Genomic DNA, 18432 nt, shown 5'->3' with positions numbered 1-18432 from the left:
GGTTTCCCTGGACTCATGCAGGGTTTTCTAGAGCCATAAAATCATATAAAATCTATTTAAGTTGTGTTTTGAGCCTGCAACTTGAATAAAAAATAGATTTAAACTTTTTGAAAGCACATTCTGAACATGTTCCAAGCTGTTTTCTCAGGAAAGTGACAGGTGTCCATTACTCACACTGTTATATAATATCAAATTATTATCAGCTATGCAAATTTGTATTCTGAACCAGTTAATTCAGAATTAATTCCCTAGCATCACTAGACTTAAGGCTGATTGCCTACATTTGATCAAAGGTCTTTGATGTAATTTGTAGCTCATAAGAATTACGGCTGCATTTACGCTATATTTGAATAGAGTGCCCCATGCCTTTTCTGTATGTTGTAAAAAACACAATGATTCTGCCCCCTTTTTAAATATTAAAGGTTAAATGCCACAAATCTGCTGAGGATGAACTGCAACAATCTCTGCTACTGAAGCACAGGACATTTAATTTTTCACAAACTGCACAATATTGTAGCAGTGTGTAATTAGTTACATACTTCTTTTTAATTGTGTTTCTTCACTGAGAAGAGTGCTAAATTCATTTTTCAGGACTTCTGATCCATTCCCTAGTGGTCTATCATCAAAAAAGACCTCCATTACTCTGACAGAATATAACAAGAAAGCAGGCCAAATGACTTGGATGTCCATTATTTATTCATATTTCATTAATATAACTTCACAAGATACATTTTCCTCCTTAACAAATGTCTTCAGAAAGACTGGAGGGATTTTACTAACTGGAATATAGAAATTGATGTACTAGAAATTTCAAAATTAGAAGGCTTCTAGAAGAATAGTAGACCTATTTAGCACACAAACTTAAAAGATATTTAGTGTATTAACTGGCAGCAACATTCTTGGCAAATACAGTTGAGTCCATCAATCCGTTGGCTAAAAGTTGTGAATACTTCCCATGGTCTTCTCTCCCTGACAGTTCTTTCAGATCCTCAGAATTTTTATCTCCACGGTCATGGAACCTGTGTGCAGGTTGGGAGGCTGCTGTGGGAGAAGGAAGGAGATGAAATCACCATTCCAGCCCTTTCCATCGAGGAGCTGCTTTGATGGAAGAGGAAGGAGAAGGCAATTTTATCCCCTTTCCTTCTGCTTATGGAAGCCCACTGGAATATGCAATTTGGTGGCCTTATGAGTGCAGAAAGGCGGGGTTAAAATACTGTAAACAAACAAAAATTTACTCCCCGCAGTCCCAGAACCCTAGGAATAAAATTTCTTGAGGTTGGAAAGGACCTCTGTGGGAGGGGAATCTGGGAAAGATCTGCAGTGCTTGCATCCAGGGACCCCTAGATCCAACCTATCATTTCCATTTGCTGTGTTCGCTTTTTCTTTCACCTCACATCGTGGCTAAGTAACATGAAAACTAGGCTTTGTATCCTTCTACTCTGTTCAGCTAAGGGTGGTGCACAGCATTACATTGGCCCAAATCACATGCTATTGGTACGCAGTCCATCCCACCAACACAAGAGGCTTCTCTGCAGGCAGGAAACATCTTGTTCCAAAAGAGTACACCACCCTTAACTGAGCAGAATGATACAATGCAACTGTAGGTCATAATCCAGAAGTTGGACTGCAACTCTTAATGGCAAAGACCGCCACTCATATAAATTGGGACTCGGACAGCACTCAAGCCTTGCATCCCTGAGCTGAGATTGATGAGAACTTAGGGAACTGCCATGTAATGTCAAACCACAGGCAGCGATTTTCCAAGATCTGAAGGATTTCACCAGCCTTACATCTTGAGATTTTCATAGCCTTAAATCTTCTGGAGGAAAGCCATTGATCCTCTCACTAAACTGTGTTCCTTTCCTTGAAAGAGAGCAGACCAAGACCCTTTTTTGTTCCATATCCGAAAGCTCAGTGATTCTGATGTTAGCAGGTAGCCAGCCTACCACCCAGGATCTCATGCCCCAGCAAACCCATCCCCAGAGTAACAATGAATGCAAGTCAACATTGCCCGAGTCTGGGGCTGCAATCAGGGGTTCCATCCAATATCCAAACCAGATGTTACAACCGAAGTAGACCTCAGGAATTATATCACAACGTAAGAGCCCCATTGAGGTCTGATTGTTGCAAAACTAAGATCTGGTCTGCTATAGCACTTTGTCCAGTACCCCTATTTTTTACCTGTCAGTTCTCTTGCTAGATACTGTCCATTCTGCATCCAGTAATGAAATACTAAAATCTCTGCTTTTTTCCCTTAGAAAAGGTGCATTTTGGATAGGCATTTGAAGGAAAAGAGACAGAGGAGGCAATCCATACATTTGTCCATCACTTTTGATCCTACCACATTTCTAAAGAGCTAAGGGTACTTTACATGAGTCTTGTCCCCTCCCTTGTATTGTCCAGCAACCTTGTGAGATAGGTTAAGCAGAAAGATGCTGACTGGCCCAAGGGATAGCTAGGGAATATCATGAGTGACTGAGTGGAGATTTGAACCTGGGTCTCCTTAATCATAGATTGACAATTTAACCTCTACATATCCTGGCCGTCACTGACAAAACTTTCAATTCATGTTCTTATTGACTGAATAATCATAATTCACTCACATACGACTTTATAACTTATTGTCTTTATGATACTCTCTTGATAACTTTTAAGCTCTCCAAGTGTCTTGACTTACAGTGGTGGCCATTGCCTTTTGATCAAAGACCTTAGTTCATTCTAAAACTCAACTTATTCTGTTGGTTAAAATGCTATATTTCAAGATGTAAAGTCTGTCTTTGCTCCGGCCTTTCGTCCAGAAACTTCTGCAAGACTATTTAATTAAAATATTTAGCAGGCATGTGAAATAGTGTGAACGTCAGTAAAAATGGTGTGTGCATTTCCATCTGGTTAGAAAATTTTTTTAAGCTGAATTTTTGAACAATGCCGCAGCAGTGCTGTCTTTGTGGGGGCAGAGGAGCACATTGTTTTGTTTGAAAATCAAGCTGCTTTATGTGGCAAGGGAATCAAGGCGGTGCTGAGATTACACAGAATAGCAGACAGATTCCCAAATGAAATTATTGTTCAGCCATGTGTCTCTTTGGTTCCTGCCTAACTTTAAAGGTTACTCTTGTTTTTAAAACCACTCTCATAGTACTGCCAGTTTAATAATCCTGGGAATAAACTATTGGTGTGTTATACTTTCTTGAAGTCTGTGGGCTTTGAATGTGATATGGAAACAAGACTGCAGGTGAAATAAGGCTAGATACAATGTTGATGTCGCAATGGATTACTGCTTCCAACTCTGCCTCTAGGATGATAAAAGGTACTGAAAATAGAAGTTTTAAATATTTGGAACTCAAATATTTGTGGCAGGCTCAATGGAACAGGCTTCCTCAGGAGGAGGTGGGCTCTCCTTCCTTGGAGGTATTTTAAGAAGAGGCTAGATGGCCATCTGACAGCAATGATGATTCTATGGCTCAATATGAATGTAGGCAGTCTGGGAGAGGGAGGGTGTGATGTGATAAGCTGGTGCTAGGCTTTCATCAGGGCCAGCACACCCATTGAGGCCAGGTTGGCGGTGGCCTCAGGGCGTGGGGTGCCAGAGGGAGCACTGGAGGAGGCGCGGGGGGCGGAAGCACGTGCCACGGAGCTGCAGCCTCCTAGCCCTCCCACCCTGCGCCGCTGCTGCTGCCAGCACACGCCCCCGGCCGGGCGCAGCAGCCGTGGGCAGGCATCTGCGGCAGTGTAGGGCAACCGAGCGGGAGAGCTCAGAGGCCACCCGCGCACCGTCCCAGCCGCCCACTGCAGTGATCAGGCCGGTGGTGCGTGCGCACCCATGATGACGTCACACGTGCCATCATCACGCAGGTCGGTGCGTGTGCATGTGCACGGGTGCATGGCCTGCCAGCCGGCCGCAAGCACCGAAAACCCTGGCGCTGCAGCTGGCTTTCATGGCCCTTTCTTACATGCCCAGGGTAATGCTGATCACCATTTTGAGGTCAGGAAGGAATTTTCCTCCAGGCCAAATAGGCTGGGTATCCAGTTTTTGTTTTTGTTTTCCTTCCTTTGGGCATACAGCAGGGGTCACTGGGGGAGATGAGGAGGGAGAGAGCTGTGAATTTCCTGTATTGTGCCAGGGATTAGATTAGATGATCCTTGAGGTTCCTTCCAGATCTACGTCTCTATGTTTCTAAATAATTGAACCACATACCAGAAAAGGAGAATATTATCATTGTTTCCTTTGACAGCAGTTATTGGTGTGAAAAAATACTACCTAATTGAATAGTTTCTGGTGTTACTGGCCTGTAAAGTGGCAGCAGGGAAAAAGAGGTGCAGGCTGGGAAGACCTCATTCTTTGGGCAGACACATCTAGAAGCAGGTGGTCTGTTATACTGGAAGGATTTCACACACAATATGTCTTTGAACAGCTTTACTTTTGGAAGACTGTTAAAGTTTCAAGAGTAAGAAAGGCACGTGATTAATTTGGGCAAAATAACTTAAAATATATGAGGTAAATACCCTCTACATGATTCTTGACAAATGATGAAATGTAGATGGTTTAAAAAAGATGTAGCCTGAGTTTGTGTATGTTTTACATGACCAGACTTCATTGGCTAAATTTGAGGCAAGGCATTTCACTGCCATAAGTTGCCTAATAATTCTCAGCAAGAATATGCCAGGATTGCATTGAACAGACTTTTTCCTGTGTGGCATGTTTTAAATTTAATCTTCTCATCAATTAATATAACACCTATGATTATTATTAGCAGGAAAACGCTGCAATATTGAATAAAATCTGACTTTTTTCCCTTCTGCAAATCACTGGAAGGCCTAATGAGTATCTTTTTCTTACTGTAATGTGAATGTGAATGTAATGAACTGTAAAGTAAAAGCCAAGGCGAAGTATATTAGGGAACATCAGCACTCAGTAAACGATAAATTTTCTACAAATTGTTTATAGATACAAAGACCTGTATGTTATCTACTGAACCAGAAAAAAATGTCACAGATTACACCCTCTATAATCACTCTGTTTGCTGTGCATTTTCCTCTTTCATGTGTTCTTTTGTTACAGTTGATGTAGGACTCTTTGACAGTTCTCCAGCTCAATTAAAATTGGGGCATTTTAAAGCATGACAGTGCTCTGAAAATAGAAGTGCATAATTTATTGTTACATATTTACTGTTTTGTTTTGGTATTGGCCTGTTCCTTTACTAGGAATTGTTCATTTCCTGTTTCTGTTAATGATTGGAGTTTCCACACTATTTACACTACAGTAGACTAATTGAAACATTGTGTTGACTAAAAGTAAATGGAATATTACAGCAGCTGTTCTGTATAACAGAGAAAAACACCATGTTTTAGAGCATTCTGCCCATAAGCAGCATCTGTGCCATGGTGTCACATCGGAGGCAACCTGGAAGTGACATCAGGTAGCTCTAGGAAGTGGCAGAAACTCTATAGTTTATGGAAACACTAAGTTTTCCCAGAAGTGACATTGCAGTGCAAAGGACTCACCCCCATATCTGCCAACAAAGCTCTTGCCCCCTGAACCCTACAATAACCCTGTGGTGTAAGTTAGACTGAAAGTATGTAACAGGCCCAAAGTCATCCAACAACTTTCCATGACAGAATGAGGATTTGAAGCTGTGTTGCCCAGATCGTATTCTGACACTGTAACCACTACACCAGACTGGCTCTCCATCTGTTGTTGGTCTCATGAAGAACTTCAACTTGTATCAGTCCATGGATGTTTGTCCAACCCCTAACAAGCCCTGTATAGATGGCTAACACAAACTCAAGTGTAATACATCATGACAAATTACTATGAGTCGATTCGATGTAGTCTGTTTGGACATGGGATGAGCAGAAGGGTGGAACTGTATTCAGACCTGTAAGTAGCACTGTTAAATACACCACAGTTTTGTGTGTGTTGGACTGACTTCAGCAAAAAGATCCACATAAGGATTTTCTTGGTGGAGCAATTACTTTCTGAATTATCTGTGGCATAAAGTGAAAACAACTGTATGAATGTGGAAATTCTTTGCACCCAGTTTACATATTATTTTGGTAGCATAAATATTGCTGGTTACCAAAGTTGGAATGTAATTAATCTAGCATTCCACATTTCTTTTCCCTCCACTTGTATATTTAAATCTCAAGTGTATGAAGGAAATTAAAATGGTTTAGTTAGTTTGAGGTAATGGACATGGAAATTAAAACGGTTTAGTTAGTTTGAGGTAAAGGACATGGAAACATGCAAGAACAGATTCTAATCCCTTTTAATTAATTTGTTTATATAAAAAAATTCTATCCTGTCTCTCTAGAACACTTGCTCCAGGTGGCTTACAAGTAAAACTGTCTTCAATGCTTCCATTTCCATGTCATATCAGAACACCTCTTTAAAAATAACTAACAGTAAAGCCAGATATTCTCTTTGTTTTCCCCTTACCCATCTTGTTATTTAACCAAATCACAGGTTGTAGTCTCGCTATTACTTCTATAAGAAACAATTTATCCTCTTTGTTTCTGTTTTGTAGTAACAGTTACTGTTTTAAAACGGGCTTGATCTGATTGTTCTAAATTTTGCTTAACGGTGTGTTATTTGCAGACCTGTTTATCCATTTCCAGGCTTGCACATTTCTGATTTGCTGGTGCTCAAAGAACCTTCTGAATTGGGAGAAAGTGGAACAATCAGAGATTAAAGAGGTCTTGAGTCCTCAACTACAATGGTAGTTGAGATCAAAGAAATTGGTTTATCTTTCCTTGGCTGTAGCCTTACCTGAAAGGCCTAAACCTGCATTGGCATGGATATGCAATTTTTTAAAAAGCAAACTGATTACAATGTACAATCAGGGATATTAAATTGACATAAAACCTTCTTTCCTGAACTTTTTGAGGTAATGGAGGAGATGAAAGCAAAAGAATTATACGCAAGGGTTAATATTGTACTGCTTCTGGCTTTTACAACATACACATAGATGCCAAGTGGCCAAGTTTGCCCTCTTCTGCTGCTTATGACATCCTTTTGTCTCAGAAAGGGTTTTTCTCCCTTATCCCTTCCCACCATTTGTGGCTGCCATGCCATATTGTATCTGTTTTCATGGAATTTCCTAACTGTTGATCATACTGTATTTTTGCTCTGTGAATGTCCTAGCTATTGATTCTATTGCATTCTCTTGCAGTATGTAATCTGCCTTGGACCTCAGTGAAAAGGGGGACTATAAATAAAAAACTACCACTACAACAATAACCTATCAATACTCAAACTAGGGTTGCAAGCTCCAGGTTTGGACATACCTGGAGATTTGTGTGTGTGTGTGTGGGGGGGAACCTGGAGAGGGCAGGGTTTAGGGAGAGGAGGGACCTCAGCAGGGTACAATGCCATGCAGTCCAACATCCAAAGCTGCCATTTTCTCCAGGAGAACTTATTTCTGTGGCCTGGAATGTTATAATTCCGGGAGATCTCCTGCTACCACCTGGAGGTTATTCAAACAGAGAGTATCATGATTAGAATGCTTACCAATAGAGAAAAACAATCATGAAAACTTATTAAGTTAACCAATTAAATGTGATTGATCATTTAATAAAGCATTTAAATCACAACTATGTCAAAACCATATGCTTTTGTCAAATATCAAGAATTACCCATGTAGAAAGACACATTGAGTCAACCGCCAGAACAGTATGAAAGTCACCTTTAACAGATCATTCTGTAACAATAAAGTGCTAGTGCTTGCAACATCCCACATGTACAATTCATAAATACATCCATAAATAGTTGAATATTGCTCTGGTCCATATATTGTCACAGTCTCATGCTGAGGAATGCAAGTATTAGAAAGAATTAAGCTGCTCTAAACATGCAACAGCAGCTTTGGATCTGGAATTGAACCTCTGAATAAGTTGAGAAATATGGATTTCTAATACTTGCATTCCTCAGCATGCTGTTTTGGAACTTGGGACTGTGACAATAGATGGACTGGTGCAATACTCAACTATTTATGGATGTACTTATGTATTTATGAATTGTATATGTGGGATGTTGCAAGCGCTAGCACTTTATTGTTACAGAATGATTTGTTAAAGGTATCTTTCATACTATTCTGGAACTCAATGTATCTTTCTACTCATGTGTAATTCTTGATATTTAACAAAAGCATATGATTTTGACATAGTTGTGATTTAAAATCTTTACTAAATGATCAATCACATTTGATTGGTTAATTTAGCAAGTTTTCACAATTGTTTTTCTCTATTGGAAACCACCTGGAGGTTGGCAACCTTAATTCAACTAATCAAAAGGACATTTGTGCATGTCTACAGGCCCATAACGATGGATAATGCAGGAAGTTTGTTTTTTTAAAAAAAAAGTATTGAGCTGGTCTACTGATTTCTTTGGAAGAACATTTCCCGCTGACAAACCTGTTCAGGGTTCGTGGTTCATGGGGGTCAGAACAGCCCCCGTTGGACTTAGAGAGCCCATATTCACAGGGAGTGTTTAGCAGGCTCTCCTCCAGCCAGCACCCAAGCCAGCCTGGGAGCCCAGTGCTTTTTATAAGTAGAGGTCCCATAGAGCAACACAGGATGTCTGTGGTTGGCCATCAGAGCTGCCTATCAGGGTTTGCAGGGATGCGATTGGAGTGCCCATGGTTACAGAACACCACCCTCCCCCTCCTTCCCCCAAGCGTCTTCTCCCATGTAACCAATTGTAACCAATTTGCAGCTCCATGGTTGGAAGGAAGACCGGCCCATCAAGGTAAGCTGGGCTTTGATTCGGGTTTCCAGGGCAACAGAAGGAGTGCAGCAGACAGAGTTCAGGCATTCCCCCAGCTCTGTTTCCAAGGGAATTGATTAATGGTGCCTGACTGTCTGACTTCACGAACCGCAAACGAACGCAATGAACCAGGCTTGTTACGAACACTCATTCATTGGCCGTGGACCCTCACAAACTGCTGGTTCGCGAACAGACAATCAGGCAGTTTGTGGGTTTTTTGCGTTCATAATGTGGTTTGTGCCCGTGTCTACCCAGAATTAAATACCCTAGTTCTTGATGGAACATATTTCCTATAATGCCTGTGATTACTTTTCCTAAGGATGCTTAGTAACTACAGCTTACTCCATTTTGGAAATAAACAACTGAATGAAATCTGAAACTTTGCTGAAAATAACAAAAGTGGTGCAACAGCTCACACTCCATCCTAGGGATATGCATTTGGACATGAATGAATGAAAACCTGAACTGAATACACTCTGTGCTGTAATACTATTGTTATCAGTCCTGCTCAATCATACTTTAGTAGACAGCAAGAGGTTGTTCAGATGCTCCAGAGCACCTCTGGAAGCATCTGGTTTGTGCCATTACACTGTTTCCTTTCATGATTAAACTTTGTTGCCACTGCCAACTGCCTAGGGTTGCCAGCCTCCAGGTGGTGGCTGGAAATTTCCCAGAATTACAACTGATCTCCAGGTGCCAGAGATCACTTCCCTGGAGAAAATGGCTGCTTTGCAGGGTGGGCTCTATAGTATTATACCATTCTGAGGCCCCTCCCCTCCCCAAAACTTGCCCTCTCCAGGCTTCACCCCCAAAGTCTCCAGGAATTTCCCAGCCTGGACCTGGCAACCCTAGAACTGCCTCTCACCTGCTGCTTCTGCCTCTGCTGTATTAAAAGATACATAGTCGTCTATCAAACACTGGTCATTTAAAGAATGCAAAGATGGGTTGGACTGCAAGCGAGTCCGTAATTTTCACAGGCCAGTCCAGTTAATGATTTGAACAACCATGATGTCCCATAGACTTAGTGCCTCTTCTGAAGAGGGAAGAACTTCTTCTCTGGTAAATGAGATGATCCTGATCTTGGACTAGGCAAAAGCACAAGCAGGGCAAGATGCAATAACTAAGTGACTAGTCCTGAACCTGCTTATGGAGCTATGCCTGAGACGAACTTTGCCAGGAATCATCAATCAGAGGCTCACCTCACTTGTAACTGAGGGAGTTCAAACAAGGTAAGCCGGTGTCCTGCCAGATCCTGACAGCTGGTCTGATGATTGTATTCATCTCAAAGCTGTCAGCACATCTAACGATTATACTGAATCCAAATGTTAAAAATTAATCACCTTCAGACGTAATATGGAAAGGTGGTCATTCCTTTGTATTCTGTTATCTGGTGCTGTTGCAGCTCAGCAAGTGCAACACATGAGCACATGCCTTATACTGAATCAGATCCCTGGTTCATCGAGGTCAATATGGTCTACTCAGACAGGCACTTGCTGAGCTGCAACAGCTCTGCCCTTCTGCCTGCCTTAGGGGTGTTTACCAAATGCCTCCCTGTGCCCCAAGCAAGCATTTTAGTTGCCTTTAAAAGGGAATTTTTCACCCATCTGTTTAAACTTTGGCAGGGAAAAGGTTGGCAGGGAACATTCCTTGCTCAAGAGGTACAGTCCCTGAGAATTTCACCCCAGCAGGTTATGTGCAAAAAATTTCCCATTGAAGCCAATGGCATGCATAACGAGTGGAATAAAACATATAGCAACAACAATAAAATGAGGAAAGGTTTTAAAAGAAAAAAGTGAGCCAGAAATGAATACCTTTAACATTTTTAGGCACATCCTTAAACCAATGTGTTCTGTACAAGTCCTGCAGGCCCCACACCTAAGGCATATGAGTGGCCCAGCTTCTGTGGTTATTTGTATCCAGATACAAAGCTCATCTTGATGGAAATGGATAGCTTTTGTTCTTAAACCATATTTATCTGCATTATTAGTACCAAGACAGAGTTAAACTGTGCATCAGTCTGAAATGTGTCGCTCTATCCCGTAACCACTGATGCGTGTCTAATGATGACAATTTCATTGCACAAAGGAGCAGAACGCTGCCTCTGATATTGTGCTGTGCAGAGCCTCCATCCCAGCAACACCAGTTCTTAATCTTCCTGACATCTTATTCTCGTTCAAATGCAGGATTGGATGCCGCTTCTCATTGCCTGCTTGCCAGATGTGGAAGAATGTTTTGAGCCCTTAATTTAAATGGCTCTATTTCCTAAGATTTGCTTTTGCCAAACTCCCTGTTGCTCCAGATGCTCTTGAAGGAAGTTCAGAACAATACATCTCTGATTGCAAGAAGAGTGAAAGGCAGTCCCTTGCCTTAAATAACCTGTAAATTTTATCTATGCTTTCTCTGATTTGAAGTCCAGTGAATGGGGGAGAAATCAGGCAAAGCTTTCATATCATCTTTCTCAAACAATGCTTCTGAAGAACTCAAGAAGATGCATGCTAATGCTGAATTTTAGAGTAATTTAGATCATATTTAAAGTTCCTTGATTTTTACCTTTTCTATTGCACATAAAGCTCCACTTCCTTTTTGGATCTATTCATTAATTTGTATTGTAGAGACAGTCATATAGTACAGAAATACAATATAGCCATGGATAAAAGAGGATGCTTCCCCCAAGAAACTTGCCACCTTCAATTATTTTGAAGAGTAGTGCTAGTGGCAAAGGTGTTTAGTCACTCAGAGTGAGAGCAGAAATACTGCCTCTCACTCTGAGTTGGCTTCATGACATCATTCTATAGCCAAATGTGATTTGCTTAATGGTTGTGTAGTATTACGGCATAACATTGACTACATGATCCCCAGTACAACTCTGCCATTGTGTCTGCATACACGTAGCCCTGCTAGATACTTTAGCTCTGATAGAAATATTCTCTCTTCTGAACAGTGCTATTCAAATCATCTGTATTATCATAAATTTGAGACTGGGGCTATTTCTGTTATTTATTTTATCTGGGTTTTCAATGCTTAGTTCATTTTCTAGTTTAAATTTATTAAGTTTCTATTTGACTAGTTTTGGATTTACATCATGGAAATGGCATGGGAAGAAAGAGTTAATCACCCTGCCCTCAATACTGCTTCCTCAAACATTCACAGTAAATGAGGTTGCTGATTAAATTTTTAAAAGTTGGATATCCTCATCATGGATCTCCAGTGTATAAACTGGTTGTGCTATAAGAGTAAGAAATGGCTTCACCCTGGATAGTGTTCAGAGAATTCTCACTTCTCGCATTCCATTTGGACAATCCCTGTTTAAAAAAGATTCAGTTCTGTGGATTGTGACAGCCATTAGCTGTGCCAATGCAAGATACTGCCATTGCAAACACAAACAAAAAGAAATAATTGATCTTATCCGTCTTAAATCCTATCTAGGAAACTTGTAAGTGGTGAAACCAAGTGAGTCAGGGTCTCACCCTCACAATCCCGCCCCCCCAAGCTGAGTCCCTGAAGAGAATTTAAAAAAACCATCCTGAGAATATTGATTCCTCTGTTCCATAAAGAAACATTTAAATTTTAACTTTTGGTACCTAAGTGGCATCTAGTGGGGCTATTTGTTCTTAGAATGATGTATAATTTTAGGGTTTTGTTGCCTTGGTCTAGTTGCTGTCTGCCTGTGTAAGTAGGTGTGCGCATTAAATAAATAAATAAATAAATCTGGGAAATCTAGATCTGGGTTTCAGGGATCTCAAAAAAAAATCAGGGATTCCTGAAATCTCAGAAACATTATCTGATATGTTTAAGGCAGATCAGAGAATCCTAGATCTATTTGGACGTTATTCCATATTAGGAAAACTATCTGGAGACTATCCAGGGGGATGAGGGGGTCATTTTTCAAGCAAATTTGCTTGAACCAAATTTGCAGGGAACCTATTTCTGACTGTCTCTAAAGACCATTTCAAGTTTCAGGAATATTGGACCCTAGAGTCCAGTTCTATGAGCCCCTGAAGAAGATGCCCCCAACCACTCTCCATTATTCCCTATGGGAAAAACCATCTGGGGTCTGTTGGGGGGGGGGGCTGGGAGTGGTATTTTTCAATCAAACTTCAACAAATTTCCAGGTAACTTACCCTTGATTGTTATCTGAAGACCTCCCAAGTTTCAGGAAGATTGAACCCAGGGTCCAGTTCTATGGGTCCCTGAAAGCCCCCCCCAACCTTAAACTACTCCTCACTCACAACAATGCACTTCCCAACATAGATACGATGCCAACTCTGTCCCCATACACAATCACTGGACCAAACAACACCAGCTGTAACACCTCAGGCACATTCAATTGTTCATCTTCCAACGTTATGTATGCCCTGAAGTGTCAGCAATGCCCTTCAACTCTCTTTATTGAACAAACAGGTCAGTCCCTTTGCAAAAGAATGAGTGGACATAGATCTGATGTTTAAAAAAATCATACCATTCAAAAACCAGTGGGAGAACATTTTAATCTTCCAGGATATTCCATTACTGATCTGAGAGTTCTCAAACTGAGAAATTACAATACGAGATTGCTGAAACTGAGTTTATTTAATCTGGAACAATGGACCCCTTCAGCGTTGGATCAGAACATAGGAGTTTACTCTCATTACACATGCTAATTTTCTGCACTTCACACCCCTGCTCTGTCAAGCTAATTTCAACACGTATTATAGCTAGCTTTATGATACTCTAATTTGCAATACCCCTCCCATTCTTTGACTCCTTACCTTTTTCCACACCATGTATCTGACAAAAGGAGCTTTGACTCTTGAAAGCTCATACCCTGGAAATCTAGTTGGCAGGTTTTGGTGAAAGAACAAGAGTATTACGCTACCAGTATATCTATACTACCAATGTATCTGTTTCCAAGCTGCACCATAAAGCATATGACAGAGTTACAAAACGGAAACTAGGAACCTGAAGGAAGTCCCATGGTTGCTGAAAAATCTGAAATCCAAAATAATAAAATAAATTTTTAAAATTAGAGGATTAAAACTCCATAAAATAACAAGGGCAATGCTAACTACAACATGTAGCTTCCTGACACTCTAATTTACAATACCCCTCCCAGCCCTCTGCCTGGATTATAAAGACTCCTTCCTTTTTCCACTCCTCGTATCTGATGAAGGGAGCTTTGATTCTCAAAAATTCATACCTTGGAAATCTAGTTGGTCTTTAAGGTGCTATTGGACATGGGTCTTGCTCTTATATAATACAATCCATAAAGGTGTCTGATCTGCTTAAAGCCTTTGAAAGCTTTCTCAAATATGCCATAGCTATTACAGATGGATGTTAGGAATGTGACTTATACAGATCTAACCCAACCATATCCTATTCATTAACCTCTGAGGGGTAGCTAATCTGAATGAAATTTCCTTTGACTTTCATTCCTGAACTGACTGGGCCAGGCCTGGCTCTTTTTCTGGCTTTGCGATGATGTCTACAGGTGCCCTTTCCCTCCATTTCCATTTTTATTTCTTTCTGGCCTGCAGAACCCATGGTACCTCTCATATATCACTAGCAACTCTTGACTAATAATAGCATTTTTGACGTGCAGTTCTTGGCAACCATTATAAGCATCAACTGATCTGCTTTCCCCAGCCTTTTTCATCATGTTTTTGGACTGCTGATCGACAAACATGTACCTGCCACCAATGATCTCAATCAAACCATTCAGTCACACACAGCCTGTTCTTTGCATTCTTCTGTTACAGTGGCATACATTGACTTTAATGATTTGACCTTTATATTCTATATTGGGGAGGGGGTGGTTTGAGTTTCAAAAATAGCTTTGTTGAAAGCACACCATACATTGCTAATATGACTGGAAAGCTCTACATGGTTTAAAAGAAATAGAACATGAAATATCTAAGATTATAGAGTAAGGTCTCCCTCTCTCTGCAGGATGGATTTTAGCCAGGCAAACTGCATTTGATAATGCAAAGTGACATAGTATAATTTATCCCATAGAACTCCATCCATGTTGAAGAAGGAAGATGATCAAATTGGCTTGGATCCTGCCTAGACTTCTGTGGGCGTAAGGGAGGGGGATTTTTGCTGATTCCCCTTTCCAGAAGATTTTTCCAGTTCCCCCCATAGCTGTTCTGAGGGGGCAGTCCTCATCCCCCAAGAGCAGATTTCACTGTGTTTTTTGGGCTTTCTGCTTTCCTCCTTGTGCCTGCAGAAATCTACGATATGGAACAAATAACTATCTCCCGTATCAAGCATTTCTTCCAAAATAAATATCTCTGTGTCATGCCATTGCACAAATAGCCATGCTCATTAGAGATTTCTGTCCATTTTCTAAACCATCAAGAGCTGCTTATTATTAGAGTCACGTCTCATGCTTTGAAGCCCCATTGATCTGGTCCCATATGGCAGACCTTATATTCTTGCATTTGAATGCAGATATTTTGATCTATAATCCCTCTCAATACTAAGAAAAGGAGTAGATCTGTTGGCTTTGGTGCACCTATGCATATGCTTGAAACAGCTTGCCTGATTAAGTGTTTTACCAGCTCAAAGCTCAAACATAGTTTATCTTTTAAAAAAAAACAGTTACATGATTGCCAGGCAAGAAATACTGTACACTTATAGCCTTCCTAATCACTTTCCTTCAGTATGACCTTTCATCCCTTATGTTCTTACTTTAATGGAAGCCATTACAAGAGATATTTAATACATTGTGATGTTTTTTCAACACCATATCAAATTTTGTGAATTGGCCAAGAGTGCCAAGCTTCAGATTACATGCGATTTATTCTACATGTAGGAATACTCAAAACGTGAAGTATAGAAAAAAAGAAATGGCAATAAATATGCACTACTTTTGCGGTTTAATCAATCAGTCAATCGTTGTAAATCATAAGTTCTAATATGACAGGAAACTTGATGCATGGTTGATATTTGAATGTATCAAAAAGTAAATCTTTGGTCTTTGCAATCATTCTCTCCCCTGCCCAGGACTTTTTTTCAGGGGGAACGCGGGGGAACGGAGTTCCGGAACCTCTTGAAAATGGTCACATGGCTGGTGGGCCCGCCCCCTGATCTCCAGACAGAGGGGAGTTTAGATTGCCCTCTGCGCAGTGGCGCGGAGGGCAATCTAAACTCCCCTCTGTCTGGAGATCAGGGGGCGGGCCCACCAGCCATGTGACCATTTTCGCCGAGTGCAACCCACTGAGTTCCACCACCTCTTTTCCCAGAAAAAAGCCCTGCCCCTGCCCCAAATCCCCATACATATTGAAATGTTTGTCCTTACTATTGACATATGAAGTGTCTCCTCTGGCGTTGACTAAATCCAGAGAAAGCATCCTTGACCATAATTCCTGCTGATGTTTATAGATTTAAATCTCTTTCCATTTTGTTCTAAACATGTTTGTGATATTTACACCATAGCAGTTTAAATTATCGAGGCGTGCAACAGAAGACTATGGATTTGTGTTGTATACAAGGCCTGTTTGGTTACACCTTGACATCAAAGTCTTTCCTTTTTTGAGTTAGGTATGATCTGTTTGTATATGATGTAACAGCAAGAATGCCAGGATAATGCCTGACCTCTAGTGGCAAAAGGGGAGAATGAATAATTAATTGATCTTATCTAATGGTTGTCAATGACAGGTATTCTGGCAGAAATGCAATATTATATGTGATTTTTTTAAAATGCATTTTGGTACACTGATTTGATTTAAATATATTTTTATCTAGCTTGCTTAGTATAAACTCAGACTGAACATGACTACTAATCAGTGACTTAGAGAATAAAAATCAATAAACCTTGATAGGTATAATCTGACTGATTCTGTGCTAATAAATGGGGCTTAATTGTCATGTGGCCAGTACTTGAATTTTTTTTAAAAAAATCCTTGCCCTTGCCTAGAGCAGGACCTCGTGTCAAAGTCCTCTGGAATTAAGATCAATCCAGGCAGGACTGCTGGTGGATCCATGGACAAATACTAGATGTTTTTGACAGTCTGAGGGTAATGTAGAGTTGCCAACCTCCAGGTAGGGTCTGGCGATCTCTTGGATCAGTTCCCCTGGATAAAATAGCTTCTCTGGAGGGTGGACTGTATGGAATTATACCCTGCAGAGGTTCCTTCCCTCCTCAAAACTTGGCCTCTCCAGGCTTCACTCCCAAATCTCCAGAAATTTCCCAACCGAGAGTTGGCAACGCTAGGGTAATGATAGAGACAGAGTCATACAAGGTATCAAGGAGGCAGGGTGGAAACTGTCAGATGGGGATGAGAGAATTATTTCAAGCACAAAGAGTGTGAGCAACTTCCCACAGTCAGATGGAAGTTTGGAAGGAGAGAGTGGAGCAGGCAGGTGAGAGAGAAAGAGAGATCCTGAGATTCAGTAGGGAAGTTCCTGGTGGCCTGGAAACAATTTAATCAAAGTGGGAGGAAAGGGAGAGGGGGCATGTACCAAGTGCCAGATAGAGGATCATGCATCTCTGCAAACAAATATATCTACAAGGGCAAACGTAAGCAAGTCATGAACAGGAAAAAAAAACACTTTTCATTCTGGATTGGACACAAAAGGAGCAGATGCCTCACCAGGTATGTGGCCACATGAAGCTGCCTTATACTGAGCCAAACCACTGCTCTGCCAAGTGTCAGAACTGTGTATTCTGAGTGGGTCTTTTGCATCACATGCTATCAGTTCCTTTGTTTTTCTTCCTTGGCTGGAGATGCCCAAGTTGAACCTGGGACTTTCTGCATGTAAAGCAGATCCCATACCAATGAGCCAGGGCCCCTCCCAAAACTGTGCTAAATGGAAGAGCCCAGGAGTGAATTTATCCAGACAAAGAAAATAGGGTTTTGGATTGGAACTCACTCCAAATATGAATATAGTTACTAGTTAAGGCAACTGACATACTGAAGTTGACAGCAAAATCAAAAAGAGTCCAGTAGCACCTTTAAGACTAACCAATTTTATTTTAGCATAAGCTTTCGAGAATCAAGTTCTCTTCTTCAGATGCCTGATACTCTGTATCAGGCATCTGAAGAAGAGAACTTGATTCTCGAAAGCTTATGCTAAAATAAAATTGGTTAGTCTTAAAGGTGCTACTGGACTCTTTTTGATTTTGCTACCACAGACTAACACGGCTAACTTCTCTGCATCTATGAAGTTGACAGGTTGCTGTTTGTGGCAAAAGGCATACTGATGTCTTATGAGTGAAACATTGTTTCAGGGCTTTCCCCCTCCACCCAAGCTTGCACTCTGGATTACCTATTTCTTTCCAGTCGGTATAACTGAGTTAGAGATGGGCTCTCTCTCTTTCCCTTCAAACCCCACCATTTGTTCTTTTCAGACCAGAGTTTTGTGCATCATCTTTAACATAGGTTCAGTGCCCATTTAGGGAAGGGGATCAGACTGTAATACCAGCGCTGGGGATTCAGAGTAACTTTAACAGGGTAATTATGACACACAATGTTCTGTTTATTCTTAATTGCATGAAGCATTCATCGTAGGGCAAAGTGGCTGTATGCTAAACCAATATTGAAAGGAACAGCTGGAAAAACAAAAACTGTATGCATCTGGGTGGTTGAGACTTCCTAGGACACAGCTAATAAGAACTAGACTCCTTTGAAACGTTCTTGATGAAGCCTCAATTGCTTTTTGCTAAAATTGGAAACTGTTCCAGATGCACCAAA

The 18432-nt window shown here is 40.9% G+C and overlaps 1 protein-coding gene across 2 annotated transcripts in view; it reads left to right on the top strand.

Annotated features, from left to right (window-relative positions):
• MTUS2 (microtubule associated scaffold protein 2) overlaps nt 1-18432 on the top strand; it is a 277327-nt gene that overhangs the window by 112253 nt on the left and 146642 nt on the right. The gene's annotated exons all lie outside the window — the stretch shown is intronic.

The sequence above is a fragment of the Eublepharis macularius genome, chromosome 3 (assembly GCF_028583425.1).
Source record: "Eublepharis macularius isolate TG4126 chromosome 3, MPM_Emac_v1.0, whole genome shotgun sequence".
NCBI lineage: Eukaryota > Metazoa > Chordata > Lepidosauria > Squamata > Eublepharidae > Eublepharis > Eublepharis macularius.
Note: the sequence above shows the minus strand (reverse complement) of the source record. Positions and strands in the feature narration are given on the sequence as shown.